The following is a 14,929-nucleotide window of genomic DNA, read 5'->3' as shown; positions in this document are numbered from 1 at the left end:
TTGTAGTGCGTTTCCACTGTGCAGTACTGTATTAAATTGTTGTCACAGAGGAGACTGGATAGTGATTGGATGAGCAGGTTGTTAGTGTCATTCCACCGCAGGTTAAGGTCGCCAAGAATTAGATTATTGGCATCTCCAAGTGCACCGTGAGCTATCAGGTCAGATAAGTGATCCCCGAATGTGGTGGTGTTACCTGGAGGATGATAGAGAAGGTGGCAGAGTAAAGTGCCATTATTTTTGGTCTTAATGTTGGTTGAGAGACATTCAAATGTGTTGTAATTATATGAATCTATTTCCGTGATGACCATGTTGTCTTTATGGATGATAGCTACCCATCCCCCTCGCTGGTCTTTGTCTGTCTTTGTTGATGATGGAAAAACCTGGGGGTACAAGCATGTCTAAGCATGGTGAGGATAGCTCATTGAGCCAGGTCTCCGTGATGAACGCAATGTCAATGTCATGCGAGAGGATGGCCTCTGCTAGTTCAGTTGCATGCAAAGAAGCCGACCTGCAGTTGATGAGCAAGCAATTGGTGAAAAGCTCTTTGTTGCTTAAGATCTTTTCTTTGGGGGCCCCAGGTAGGGTGGTGAGGACGGGCAGTCTCGAGGGTTTTGTGGAGGGAAGGTCTTTTCGGAGACCCGTGATCACTTGGATTTTGGATTTAGGGGAGTCGAAGGGGGGTGTGTCATATGAGGAGACTAAATCGGCTGCTTCCTTGTCGGACATGGCTGCTTTTGTTGTAGTGAGTCTTGAGGTCGGTGTTTGGTATCGGTATTTGAGCGTCTCTGAGCCCTAGTGGGAAGGACTGCGATTTTTGAGGCTTTTTGTGGCCAGGGTTCCGTGTTCAGTCTTGGGGGTCTCTGGAGCTGAGTTTCGTGGGTTTCTGAGGGCCAGGAGGGGCTCTTGTGGCTGTTGGTGTTGGAAGTGGGGGGAACCCAGGGAGGAGATTGGTGGGGTCTGCGTGCCTTATATTGGTGGAGAGGATTTCCGTCAGGCCCCGGGAGATCGAGTCTATCTGGTTTTCTAGTGACGCGAGTCGCTGCGCCACGGAGTCGTGGGAGGGTGGGGGCATCCTGGGGGGATTTTGCCTTGTGTGGTGTAGGTCGGGATTATGGAGTGTTGTCTCTTGCTCATTGTGTAGGGCAAGTTGTCCCCTTTTGTAGTCCTGGGAGGGGGTGAATTGGGTCATGAAATGAATTTGTGTTTCTGAGATCTGTGCAGGAACTAATGAGGTTAGGGGTCACTGTCGGCGGAGCTCGTTCATGAGGTTGCGGTGGGATGGTCCAATTAGGGAGTGGAATTGTGTTTTCCTTAGGGCGTTGTGGAGCATGGTTAGTAGGGGTACTGTAGTGTGAGGTGACTCGGGGAGGTGGATACTGGGGGCATGGGGTGGGGTGGATTGTGTTTCCTGTTGGGGCCGATTCGCTGTAGGTGGGAGCTGGGTTGAGATGGGTCGAGGCAGGTGGGGGAGAGCAGATCGTAGTGTGGGGAAGAGGGAGTCGAAAGCTTCAAGGTTCTCGTTATTTGCCTGAATGAGGACAGTGCCGTTAGTGTAGATGGTCACGGAAGTGGTCCCTCTTCTTAACGAGCGATTAGGGAGCAAGGATGTTAATTTGCGGCTGTGTGGTGTGGATGTGCTTTTGGCTATGTAGAGTTGTGCTCTGAGAGTGGAGATCCAGTCTTCTGGTCTCGCCGTGTGGAAAATTAGGTCCATCTTAATCAGACCTATGTATGAGGAGTGGTAGATGTCTGTAAATAGGGTTTCTCTTTTAGCAGAAAGGTGGGGGGAGTTAATAGTGTATGAGTTCAGGCTGTGAGGTTTCAGATGGGTAGGTAGGGATTGGGAGGGGTTAGTTGGTGTGTCATGAGCCATAGTGTGAATTCTGTATGCAGAGGGATCAATCCTCTGAAAGGGTGTATAAGGGAGGTGGGGAGAAAGGCAGATCAGCAGAGAGAGAGTTAGATGCTGAGTTGAAGGATGTCACCGGTGTCGGTCTTGGGCCTGTTATGAATTAGAGTCGGGACTCCGATGGTCAGGTGATGGCCATCTTAAGTCCAGGCAGGGTCCTGAGAGGGATAGTAGCTCCGCGTAGGGCTTGTGCTCTAATTTCAAAATCTTCTTTTGATCGTGGAGGAGGCCGATGGTATTCCCTTATGTAGAGCCCTTGCCTCTGAAATAGGACTTGTCTGACGGTAGGCTGTGGATCTTAGTGCTCTAGGGGCAGCCATCATGAGGCCAGGCAGCCTCGGAGGGATCCTGTCCCAAGGAGTCCTGTGCCATAAAGGTGTCAAGCGCCAGATCTAGGGGCTGAAGCAGCACAGCAAGGGTTGGGGTTCCGCCATCTTAGAATCAGGTGGGATCGAGGGAGAGTTTGCGCTTCTTTCAGGATTTGGGCACGCTATAGCGCCAATCTGAGTCACTTCTGGGCAGACTTCTAGGGGTGTGAGGCCTCTGATTTTGAGGCTGGGGGCCTTGGGGCTCGGCGGGCCCTATTTCTTGATGTTGCGGTTGCTCGTGGCGGCCATTTTGAGGCTAGTCGTTTTATAAAAGGGTCTATTCGAATCTAGGGTCTGCAGCTCTTGATCAGGCTGGAGCCCTTGTTTGATCTGAGGAGCCCTTATAGGTAAATAGGGGTGTCTGGCCTCTGATTTTGTGGTAGGGGGCCTTGGCGCTTGGCGAGCTCTAATCCTCGGAGGTAAGGTCGCGCGAGGTGGCCATTTTGAAGCCAGTCGTCCTGCATGTGCATTTATTTACTGAATTAGGATGTGAAACCCCTGTTCAAGCATGCACGCTCATTTGGATTGCGGTTTCCTTTGGGTTTGTTAAGGGTGCGTGGCCTCTGATTAACTGGATGGGGGCTTTGTTGCACGGCGGGCCCTATTCCTTGATTGAATGGTCACACGTGGTGGCCATTTTGAGGCCAGTCGTCTTACGCGTGGATCTTTCTTATTGCAGGATCTGTGGCCCTTGCTCAGGTATGAGCATTCAACTGGTTTGAGGTTCCTTTTGGCTTGCTAGGGGTGTGTGGCCTCTGTTTATGAGGTTGGGGACCTTGGCGCTCGGCGAGCCTTAATCCTTGATGGAATGGTTGCGCGTGGTGGCCATTTTGAGGCCAGTCGTCCTACCTTAGACGCTGCTCTGGGGCAGATTCGGGACCAAATTTAAGACCTGCAGCCCTTGCTCAGGCATGAGCATTCGTTTGGGCTGAGGTTTCGTTTAGTGGTTTCTCATGTATCCGACGCGGATCCTGGAGTGCTTGCTGGAAACCTCCACGGGGTCCTGTCAGGGCTGCTGGCAGTTCTGCTAGTACTTCTGCTCCTTCCGTGGCTGCGAGATGCGGGCCACTGGAGGGCCAATGTTGGAGGGGGAACACTTTTTGTTCCCTTTATTGATCTCTGTGTTGCTTTCTACCTATTTCCCTGTAAGTAACTTTGGGAGGCTCTATCCAGGATGGGGATTCCCTGCAATTTGCTATGCATCATTATGTGGCTCCATGAGGAATTTGTGCCAGGGTCCGAAGTGGAGGAAAAGGAGAATTAACCCACATAATTTTCATTGATAAGGGCATGAACCAGGATTGTATTTTGGCTCCCACCCTTTTCTTTCTTTATATGAACAAATGCATCAAGTTTCTGATCAATTGCTCCAATGACTGCCCCACTCTTGATAGTCAAAAAGTCCTGGCTCCTTTCTTTGCCGACAATACTCTTCTGTTGGCTTTAACTAGGGCTGCCCTTCAAGTTCTTTTGGGTAAATTTAGCCTGTTCTACTCCATGTATGGTTGTGAAATTAATGTTTCTAAAATTAAGCAAATCACTTATTTTAAGGGGAAGAGGGAGAAGGGCACTATAGCTTGGGGAAGGATACTTCAAAAGGGTCAGGGAATTTGACTACTTGGGGATTTGCTTGGCTGACTCTGGCTTCTAGGCTCAGCAGATCCTGAAAAGCTTGAGCTTGTTAACCCATAGAGCAGGGGCAATTCTTAGGTTTGCCAAAAAAGCATTGTGTTTCCTAATCCTTCCTACAATGGAAGTCCCAATCAAGGGGTGTGGCATTATATGGTGCAGAACTGTGGGGACATTGCCACATGGGTAAATTGGGCACTAGTGAGAACAATTTCAACAGAGCCCTAACTGGATTATGGAAAGGCATATCCCTGGTGCCCCTCACATTGTATCTTGACCTCAACCCTGTCCCCGAGTTGGCTACCCTAAGGACGTTACTCTATTGGGTGCGCATTTGGGCTACCAAAGAATTATCCACCTTCAGAGAGGACCTTGTTGACATTCTCAAACTACAGTGCTCGAAGAAAATCAAGTGACTGGCCTATTTCTATAAAAATCTGATACGAGCTTATCCTAGCCAATTTTTGGGAAGACCACGGAGTCGATGGTCAAATCAAGGTATTGGGAGAAAGTTGCAGCCCAGAATAAATTGTAAAGCCATAGCCTCTCAAGGCACTTTTTAATGCAGAAATCTGTGCCTAAGGCACAGGTTTTTAAAAATATATATGTCTGGTGCATGCTCGTCCATTGTTTTTGCAGTTTAGGTATGGGACCCTCCTAACTGCTGTGTATACTTCATCATTATTTGCTGCAAAGCCTGGGCATGCTCATTGCCAATCATGTATACTCTTTGATGAAATAGAGGAACATTTGTTCTTTTTTTGCGCTAAAGATGCTAAACCCATAGCTTAGTTTATTGCGCCTCTGTGGCAGCTCTTGGGGCTAACAAATTGAGTATATGCTCTTAGGATTTGCAAAAGTGATTCCTCGAAAGTAACTGTGGTGGCTGTATCCAAATTTCTTTTTGTAGCATCGTCCATTAGACATAAACTGACTGTTCGACTTAGAAGAGTCTATGTACATTGAAATCACATATGCAGTTCTTTCCAGGAAATTTCCAAAAAATTTTACCAGTTTTTTATTGATATGTATGTTGGAATTGTTGGTTTTTATTCATTCTGGTTAACTATTATTATTTGTTAGATCGTTTTTTTGATGGTTATGTCTTGATGATAAAATCTATTTTCGATCTGTCCATAAACTTTGAACTTGGAAATTCTCCTAAATATTATAAAGTGTATAGTTACTATTAGTAATACTGCCATGATGATTTTACAGGAGTTGGTATTGTCTCAATATGTCTTTAGGTTTCTAATCCTGCTACTACTTAAGCAAGTGAAACTGTTACAAACTAGAAGAGTCATTTCAGCACAATATAATATCTCACAAAAAAGGGGAATGCGAATTGACACACAAAAGTGGACACTACAGGAAGCAGAAGTGCACATGCTCTGCAGCCGTGTAGAAATACAACTCATCAAACACGGCATATGATATGGAGCGTCTTATATGAATTTAGCGCACGTCCAGGGTTCATATATAATGCGGTTAAAGTATCAACGGAAGGAGAATTCAGGCGATGAAAAACTCCGACGTGTGTTGTAAATTCCTTAGCTTTGACAAAAAGCAGACAAATAACTCGGATCAAAAACAATTCTCGATATTTGTTTTCCTGTATTTCTTTCACTGATTTCTTGACCCGGTCGAGCATTGGCACAGATGTTTGACCATAGCAATGTTTCCCAGATGAAAAGTATATATAAATATATTTCAGTTGGTTGACCAGCCCATGAAGTAACCTTAAACTCACCGCTTGTGTATATTCCCTGCTTTCTGGGTTCAAAGTAAAAACACAGCAGGACATTAATATTCTTTCACATACAGAGAGAAACACTAAGTGGAAAACCGAGATCGCCAACCCACCCCTCTTACTGAATCCAAACAAAAATGAAGCGCTCTGTTTTGGAAAGCCACAGGCTACTTGCTTCAAAGGAATCTGTTTCACAGAAAAGCCCCGCCTTGAATTAGTGGGAAAATGTAGCCCTTTTGTCTATTTCTCCACATGTGGCAACTTCATGGGCCTTATTCATCATGAATGCAATGGTTCTGTGTGTCACAGCCCCTGACAGCAGCATCCAGAAGTGCTCTTCACAAACACCGCTTTCAAGCACTCGACGATGCTCTTATCAAACAACCTTCTGTGCTCCTATATTTTATTTTGTTAAAACGCGGATTTTAATGAAGCACAGTTTCGATGTTATACCTACTCGCTGCACTCCACCTTGGGCATATAATAGAAATCTACTAATTCTAGCTTTCTGTATGCCAAAACAAGTTTGGTTATGAGTGCTGATAGATACACAGATGAGCGTTTAGTATTAGTATTTTTATTACTCTTTATAAAACATTTATTTGAGACAAAAAGTCATCAGAGGCACATAAGAACGTAAATTAACATTATGCTTGCAACCAATAACATGTTCAAAGCAGCAATTAAAGTGCTGTTTATTGATAACGAAAATCTATAAATGATATTACCAAAACTAAAAGAAAGCCATAAACAGGAGATTGAGTTTGCCAGAAGTGTAACAAAGTAGAATCTTAACACAGTCTACACTGCATTTAAGCAATTGACTGAATAGATCTGCCATGATAAACCGATAATGGATCTAATAGTCTGGAACCAGAAGGAATATTGGATAAAAGCTGCAAAATAAATCCATAGGAATGTGAATTTTACAGCGCTTATGTGATGGGACCAGGACATACTCCAATGACACCTCAATCAGGAAAGAATTTCCTAAAACAGAAGCACAAGGACACCTTGTAAATCTGGCAATGTTTGCAGACTTCACCATAGTCGGCAGGATGTGTAGGACAAGATGATCCCCGAGACCAATGATTCAGAAACTGTAAAATTCTGCTGGTCTCAGAAACAAAATAAATGCCTTAAAATGTACATCACTGTGACAATGTCAAGCAGTGTCACACCTTGATTGAACTTAATGAACTTTAATGAGTCACACTTAAATTGGCCATACAGTCGTCCTGTGTGACAAACGAACACTTCATGAGAACGAGTTGACAGAGAAAAACATTCCTGTATACAGGCTGCTAGCATGTACATACTCTCATATTGCATTAGTAGGCAATGACGTGAGATTGCAATGGAAATTAGAGCAAAAAAGGCATATTGTAAAGGGTTGGGAGGAGGGGTGCATGGCTTCGGTCATCCATGTATGTCACCTGTAACATACCTTTTAGTTGCACAAGAATGGACAGTTGAAATAACGGTCAGTCAGAGAAATTACAGGTACCGTATTAATACTGGTGTAAAAGTAGCCAGAAGCATCATTGATTGTTAAAAATGTACTTAAGCTGGTGACAGCAAATTTGGCTTTTTTGAACAGTCGCCTTAAATATTTTGCTGTTTTCTGTCTGTACCGTATGTTTGCTCGAGTCAAGACTCTGTGACACTACTAATCAGTGCCAGAGTGCATGTTCTCTGGGCCTAAACTGTTAGTAGTAAAATTGGTTCTACCCAATTGGTCTATTAAACTGTCCTGTAAAGTCATTGTGGATGGAGCAGAAAACACACCCATGGTGAAGAAATTAAATGACATATGTGGGTTGTAGTGTAATTTTACACCATCCAAAAATATGATATGCTGGGCTGCAGTTTAAATGCACCGCAGTGCTATGTAGGAAAAGCATATTTTTATATAATAAAAGTTACCTCTAACGTGTGCCTTGTAAGCCTATAAGGGAGTGTGCTAATATATACAAATAGGGCAACTACATTTTGAGGTTCATGTGCTCTCACAGGAAAAAGCTATTTCACTGTATAGGCCTTGATAATCCTTTCCTGGAAGGGGTTAAAATCATTTCTTATCTCTGCTTAGGGACTTGGGAGATGCTAGAAAAATACTTTAAAGTTATTTGCTATCATTTTTAAAATCTGTTTTAATGTTTAAATTAAAATCATAATTTGGTAACTTAAGTGGAAAAGTAACTTTGTACAACTGGACTTTGTATTGCCTAAACCATAACTGGCTTAAAAGTGAGTGAGTGTCATGACCTAGTTGTCAGCTGTGTGGAAGGCGAGAATTCTGATTCTAGACCACCATCCTCCCCAAGTATAAAAGTAAGATAAGGAATAGGAATATCTATACTAATGTCCATAAAAGCGTAAAATGGGGAATGGGAATGACAGAGTGGATGTCATGTCTCAAAGGTGTTTTGAAGTAAAGTACCTAAGGTCTACCTCCATCTTATGTAGGCCCAACTACATCTTGACTAGAGGAGGTCACCATGTTAGCTTTCTCACACAATGCAAGTTGCCATCTTTCTTGATTTATGCAGAATTGTTGCCATGTGTGCCATTCAACACAGATATCTCCTGACCATATCTTTCTGAGAACTATGAAAGTGCCAAGCCTTTTGATTAATGAAACAGATACGACCATTAATGTGACATTTGTCTGGGTCAAAGGTCTACTTTTCCTCATATCAAGAATACTTAAGACATATAAATAAAATTGTGTAGTCTTTGTGAGGTACTTTTACCTTGTATATTCATAAGGAAACATCTAGGATGCATACCTTCAGGCACATAATCTAAGTCAGACATTCTTAAACTTGTGTCAAAAATTCTAACTTCTGATAAATGTTAGTATATAAGGACAATAACTTGACCACTTATCAGGAGAGGTCCTTTGTACAGATTATAGCCAGAGATCCTGCCAGAAATGGTCTCCCCTACTGCTGGCACACTACACTTATGCTAAATCTTGCCTGAAGCTGATAACGCTGAATCCTGGAGGAAGAATGACTGACTGGTATCACGGTGTGTGTTTGCCCTTCATGTGGAACACTGTCTTCTTTCCTCCGCTGATAAAGAGAGACTTTGTTGTCAATAAGGCATTTAGTGAGTCTCTTCTCCTTAAGAAACTCAATGATACAAGTTGCTCTGCCTTCAAGGCTCTCACAGTATTGTGCATAGAAGTAGATTTTAGGGTGTTAGGTTCTAGAAAACATTTTAAATGACATTTTGAACAATGCTAAAACTTTTCATTTTCTTCTTGTTAACTATAACGTGCTTTCTTGCTGTTTTTAAATATTCTGGTGCCGATTACGATCCTGTAAAAAAATTCCCCGTAAGACTCGTATCCGGTCTTTTTACCGTACAAATCGTACAAGTGCCGTACTGAGGTTCTGTAGCGATCCGAACCCGTGAATTCGGTATCGTAGTACTGACACGATTTTGGTACCAATGAACCGCAAATGATCCATTATATACATGACAGTGTTTTCGCTGCGCAACTAGCATGAATTCACTGGAAAATAGGGCATTCTGTCACTAAAGTCATGGCATCCATTTTAGTTACGGCATCCATTTTGTTTCTTGCCCTCACATAGTCAATGAACGGACGATGACCTCGGCAGAGTCACCATGTTAAGGACACGTAAGCTTGAGCCCCGAGAAAGGTTGACGCTGCATGACTAGGCAGAATCAAGCTACCTCCCTTGCCTGAGGCCAGTCCTGCTATACTGGTTCTCGTGACCGTTGTCCTGACTGGAAGGCCGAAGACGGTAGCCATACCCGTTTATGATCCATAAACACCTCTTATCCTACATTTCAATCCTTTGCACCTGGCTCTGCTCCTTACCTTCTGGGCTTTTACAATGGGGAGGTTACGATTTTTATGATGGGGAGGATCGGGCAAAGAATGGAAAACTGTCGAGAGGGCCTGATCGAATACCAAAAACCTGCGACTAATTATTGTTTGATGTCAAATTTACTGTTTGTTTGGGATACCGGGTTAGGCATGAGAAATATTCGTGTAATGTAGCCCAAAGACATTTTGCATGTATTTAAAGAGTAACCCACTTAATACAATTTGAACAGTCTCGTAGATTCTGCCTCTGTGTGGTTCCTATGATTTCTGTGTCCCTGCAGTAAATAAACCTTGGTCTTTGACGCCGCCATCGAGAAGTCCGTGTCTCTGTTTATTTGTGCACCGGGACAGGAGGAACTCAGGGGTCTTCGGGTGTTGTTTCCCTGACACCTCTGGACTCTTAAAAGTCCAGAACCTCAGTACAAACTGCCAATTACGATTCGCATGGGAAAAAGTCCATACGAATCGCATTGGGAATTATTCCCCACACGTCCTCGGGTCGGAAAATGTGTCCGACACATCCCCGGACGATTTACCGTACAAATGTGAAAAGTGAAGTCCGACCGCGGAATTAAGATCCATCCCATGCATCCGATGTTACAACCTCATGGAAAAAACACCATCCGCACCGAACTCCCATAGCAACCATGGAGACATGTGCCCGCATACGCGCCCAACACTCCCCCCAGCCCTCCTATGTACGAGTCAAATCCCCACCCGTGTATGTACACCCGTGTATGTACGAGACGTACCCCCACCCGTGAATGTATGGAGCGTACCCCCACCCCAACCGTGAATGTATGACCCGTACCCTCACCCGTGTACGTATGGAGCGTACCCCCACCCCAACAGTGTATGTACGACCCGTACCCTCACCCGCGTATGCATGGAGCGTACCCCCACCCCAACCGTGTATGTACGGACCGTACCCCCACCCCAACCGTGTATGTACGACACGTACCCCCTCTCGCGTATGCATGGAACGTACCCCCACCCCAACCGTGTATGTACAGACCGTACCCTCACCCGCGTATGTATGGAGCATACCCCCACCCCAACAGTGTATGTACGACCCATACCCCCACCCCAACCGTGTATGTACGACCCGTACCCTCACCCGCGTACGTATGGAGCGTACCCCCACCCCAACAGTGTATGTACGACCCGTACCCTCACCCGCGTATGCATGGAGCGTACCCCCACCCCAACCATGTATGTACGGAACGTACCCCCACCCCAACCGTGTATGTACAGACCGTACCCTCACCCGCGTACGTATGGAGCGTACCCCCACCCCAACAGTGTATGTACGACCCGTACCCTCACCCGCGTATGCATGGAGCGTACCCCCACCCCAACCGTGTATGTACGGACCGTACCCCCACCCCAACCGTGTATGTACGACCCGTACCCTCACCCGCGTACTTATGGAGCATACCCCCACCCCAACAGTGTTTGTACGACCCGTACCCTCACCCGCGTACGTATGGAGCGTACCCCCACCCCAACAGTGTATGTACGACCCGTACCCTCACCCGCTTATGCATGGAGCGTACCCCCACCCCAACCATGTATGTACGGACCTTACCCCCACCCCAACCGTGTATGTACGACCCGTACCCTCACCCGCGTGCGTATGGAGCGTACCCCCACCCCAACAGTGTATGTACGACCCGTACCCTCACCCGCGTATGCATGGAGCGTACCCCCACCCCAACCGTGTATGTACGGACCGTACCCCCACCCCAACCGTGTATGTACGACCCGTACCCTCACCCGCGTACTTATGGAGCATACCCCCACCCCAACAGTGTTTGTACGACCCGTACCCTCACCCGCGTACGTATGGAGCGTACCCCCACCCCAACAGTGTATGTACGACCCGTACCCTCACCCGCTTATGCATGGAGCGTACCCCCACCCCAACCATGTATGTACGGACCTTACCCCCACCCCAACCGTGTATGTACGACCCGTACCCTCACCCGCGTGCGTATGGAGCGTACCCCCACCCCAACAGTGTTTGTACGACCCGTACCCTCACCCGCGTATGCATGGAGCATACCCCCACCCCAACCGTGTATGTACGGACCGTACCCCCACCCCAACCGTGTATGTACGACACGTACCCCCACCCGCGTATGCATGGAGCGTACCCCCACCCCAACCGTGTATGTACGGACCGTACCCTCACCCGCGTATGTATGGAGCGTACCCCCACCCCAACAGTGTATGTACGACCCGTACCCCCACCCCAACCGTGTATGTATGACCCGTACCCTCACCCGCGAACGTATGGAGCGTACCCCCACCCCAACAGTGTATGTACGACCCGTACCCTCACCCGCGAATGCATGGAGCGTACCCGCAACCCAATCGTGTATGTACGGACCGTACCCCCACCCCAACCGTGTATGTACGACCCGTACCCTCACCCGCGTACGTATGGAGCGTACCCCCACCCCAACAGTGTATGTACGACCCGTACCCTCACCCGCGTATGCATGGAGCGTACCCCCACCCCAACATTTTAAGTACGGAGCGCACCCCAGGCCCCAACACAGCACCTTCACACAACATCGCGCATGTACGAGTCGTACCAAGCCAGACACAAGGACAGCACTGTACAACAAAATTCCCGAAGTACACACCGTACACACGCTAAAAACGCACGTACACAACCAGGACAAAGCAAAACAACACAAGAATACACCATTCGAATGGCACAAAGCCACAAAACATGTCCAACAAGCACAAAAACAACACATTCACTGACCTGCAACTGCCAAAATCCCAAACAGAGGCCCAAAACACAACCACTCCTTATAACACACCCACCCAAACTTCAAACACAGCCACACCCACCAATGGACCAATAAAAAGGGCCCACACACACAAACCATGAGCCTTTGCAACAGACTCACTGCTGCCAGACCCCACAGACAACCTACAGCACCATACTAGAACCATTACTACACGTTACACTTGCACACCTTCACACACACACCTTCACAAACACCCCCTCATCACATTCACACACACACCTGCACAACCACACCCACACACCCACAACCATCCACCCCCCCCACCATCCACACCCACACCCCTCACCATGCCCACTAACAAGAATCCAAAGTTCACTAGCCGAGAGTTGGAGGTCCTTTGTCGACGAAATCCTCAGAGTCGAGCCACACCTCTTTGGAACATTGGTCAGACAGACCTGCATGTCCGAAAAAACAGCCATGTGGCAGAGGATTGTTGATGCTGTGAATGCTGTTGCGGACACCAGAAGGACCAGGCATGAATGCCAAGCCAGGTGGTACGATCTGCGGAGGAGGGTCCGAGCCAAAATGACCGACGACCACAACCAGGCCAACGTCACTGGAGGAGGGCCGCCCCGCAGACCCGTACACTACCATCCCTGGGAGGAGAGGGTGATGGCCATACTGCCGGTGGTGTCAGTGGACGGATTAGACGGACTCCGAGACCCGGGTGAGTACACAAACAACTCACCTCACATGGGGGGAACGTCATCCACAACCAAACTCACAAACAGGCACGCAACCACCCCAAGCTATCGCATGACTCAACCACACTCCATGAACACGCACATGCCACTGGCGCCACCATGCCCCATGCACCCAGCTGGACAATGCAAAGTCACAGGCCACAGAAAACACCAACACAAGACACGGTAAGCCGGATGGCGGGAGTGTGGGCCACAAAAATCACATAGTGCAACTCAGAAGCAGACAACAATGCCCCCTGCCCATATGGCCTAGGTCACAGCCAGACAAACAGTGTGTCCCCACACAGGAAAGACTTGCCAGCAAATGGCGGACGCCTTGCATTAACACATGGGGGTGACGGCACGTTTTTGCACATGACAGCAGCTAATGAACAGACAACACTGTGAAAGAGTGGCAGCACACACCACCACAGCAGCAGCGCAGACACAGACACTACACCCAATGGGTGCCTGGAGATCAGAAACAAACTCACATCAACAAGCCAAGGGCCATTCAAAGATCTGAAAAAAGTGTGTGCCTAGGAAGCTGGGCTGAGGTGACAGAGGGTGACACACAGAGGGAGGGAGAGGGGGAGAGAGAGGGAGGGAGACACAGGGAGACGGACAGAGGGAGGAGGCTGACACACAGAGGGAGGGAGAGGGGGACAGAGAGGGAGTAAGAAAGGGACACACAGGGAGACCAATTCAGCCTTGGGGGGTGTGGGAATGTCTGCTCGTCAGCAGGTGGACTGCGTGCATGTAGACAAGGGTGGCCAGTGCCTGAATCCCCCCTCTTCTCCATGGCAAAACACAGGGCCATGTCTCAACCTGTGCACGAGCACAACGCCAGCTACCTGCATTATCTAAGTGTGTGGAACAACTCCATGTGCCCACATACAGTGCAACACGGAAGGCGCCAATGCATGGCTCGCCACACCTGCTCACTCCACTGCTGACTGCAGTCACAATTGACACAGCAAGTAAGACTGTGCCACACATAGGTAAAGTCGCCAAAGCTGTGGCCAAGGGACATACCCATGCACAAGTGCACTGTGAGTGGAATGCAAGACATATCCAAATTCCCAGAGGAAATGTGCCAACTTAGAAACAAATGAAACAAGGATGTTGCATGGAACAAAATTAACATTGTCTCTCTCACACACAGGTCAATGTAGTGGATCACCCCCCCAACCCTGGGGGGGAAGACTCACAGGACCCGGCTCGGCGGGATGACGGACCCACCGGGAGCGACGACTCTCACCACTCTGTGGACGAACCCGACCCCGACCAACCTGGCCCCTCTGGTGTCCAACCACCTGCAGCACCTGCGTCAGGTACAACTGGGCCAACCACCACCCCCACTCCTGCCACATCCCAGGAGACACCCAGGATCCCTGCCCCAGCACCACAATGCAGCCAGGCTGTCCAGGAGGGACACGGTGTACCGGGCACCCAGGAGGAGGCAGGCGACAACGCCAATGCCACCCCTCAGGGGTCCCGGAGACCCGATGTGCCCACAAGGGCAGGCCAGGTGCAAGTGGGCAGGGGTGGTGGGAGTGGAGGACGGCGGAGGCGCGAGCCTGACCTGTTGGCTGCGGAACCGGTATATTCCCATGTCAGAAACATCCTGGACACATACCGGCAGGACACCACGGGCATGGCCCAGGTTGTGTCCATCCTCGAGGAGATCAAGACCCAGCAGGCCCAGCAACATGCGGAGCAACATGCCTGTCTACTGCGACACCAAGGGCGGATGGAGGACAGACAGGCTGAGCTCATGACGGTGTTCAGGGGAATTCACAGTACACTCCGTCGGATAGCCGACAACATGGGCAACCCTCCCTGTGCCATCAGGCGTAGAACATCACCACCCACAGGGAGGGATCAGGAGGAGGAG

This window comes from Triturus cristatus, chromosome 4_1 (genome assembly GCF_964204655.1).
Source record: "Triturus cristatus chromosome 4_1, aTriCri1.1, whole genome shotgun sequence".
In the NCBI taxonomy this organism is placed as follows: domain Eukaryota; kingdom Metazoa; phylum Chordata; class Amphibia; order Caudata; family Salamandridae; genus Triturus; species Triturus cristatus.
The sequence above is the reverse complement of the archived record's forward strand: the minus strand, read 5'-3'. Positions refer to the sequence as shown.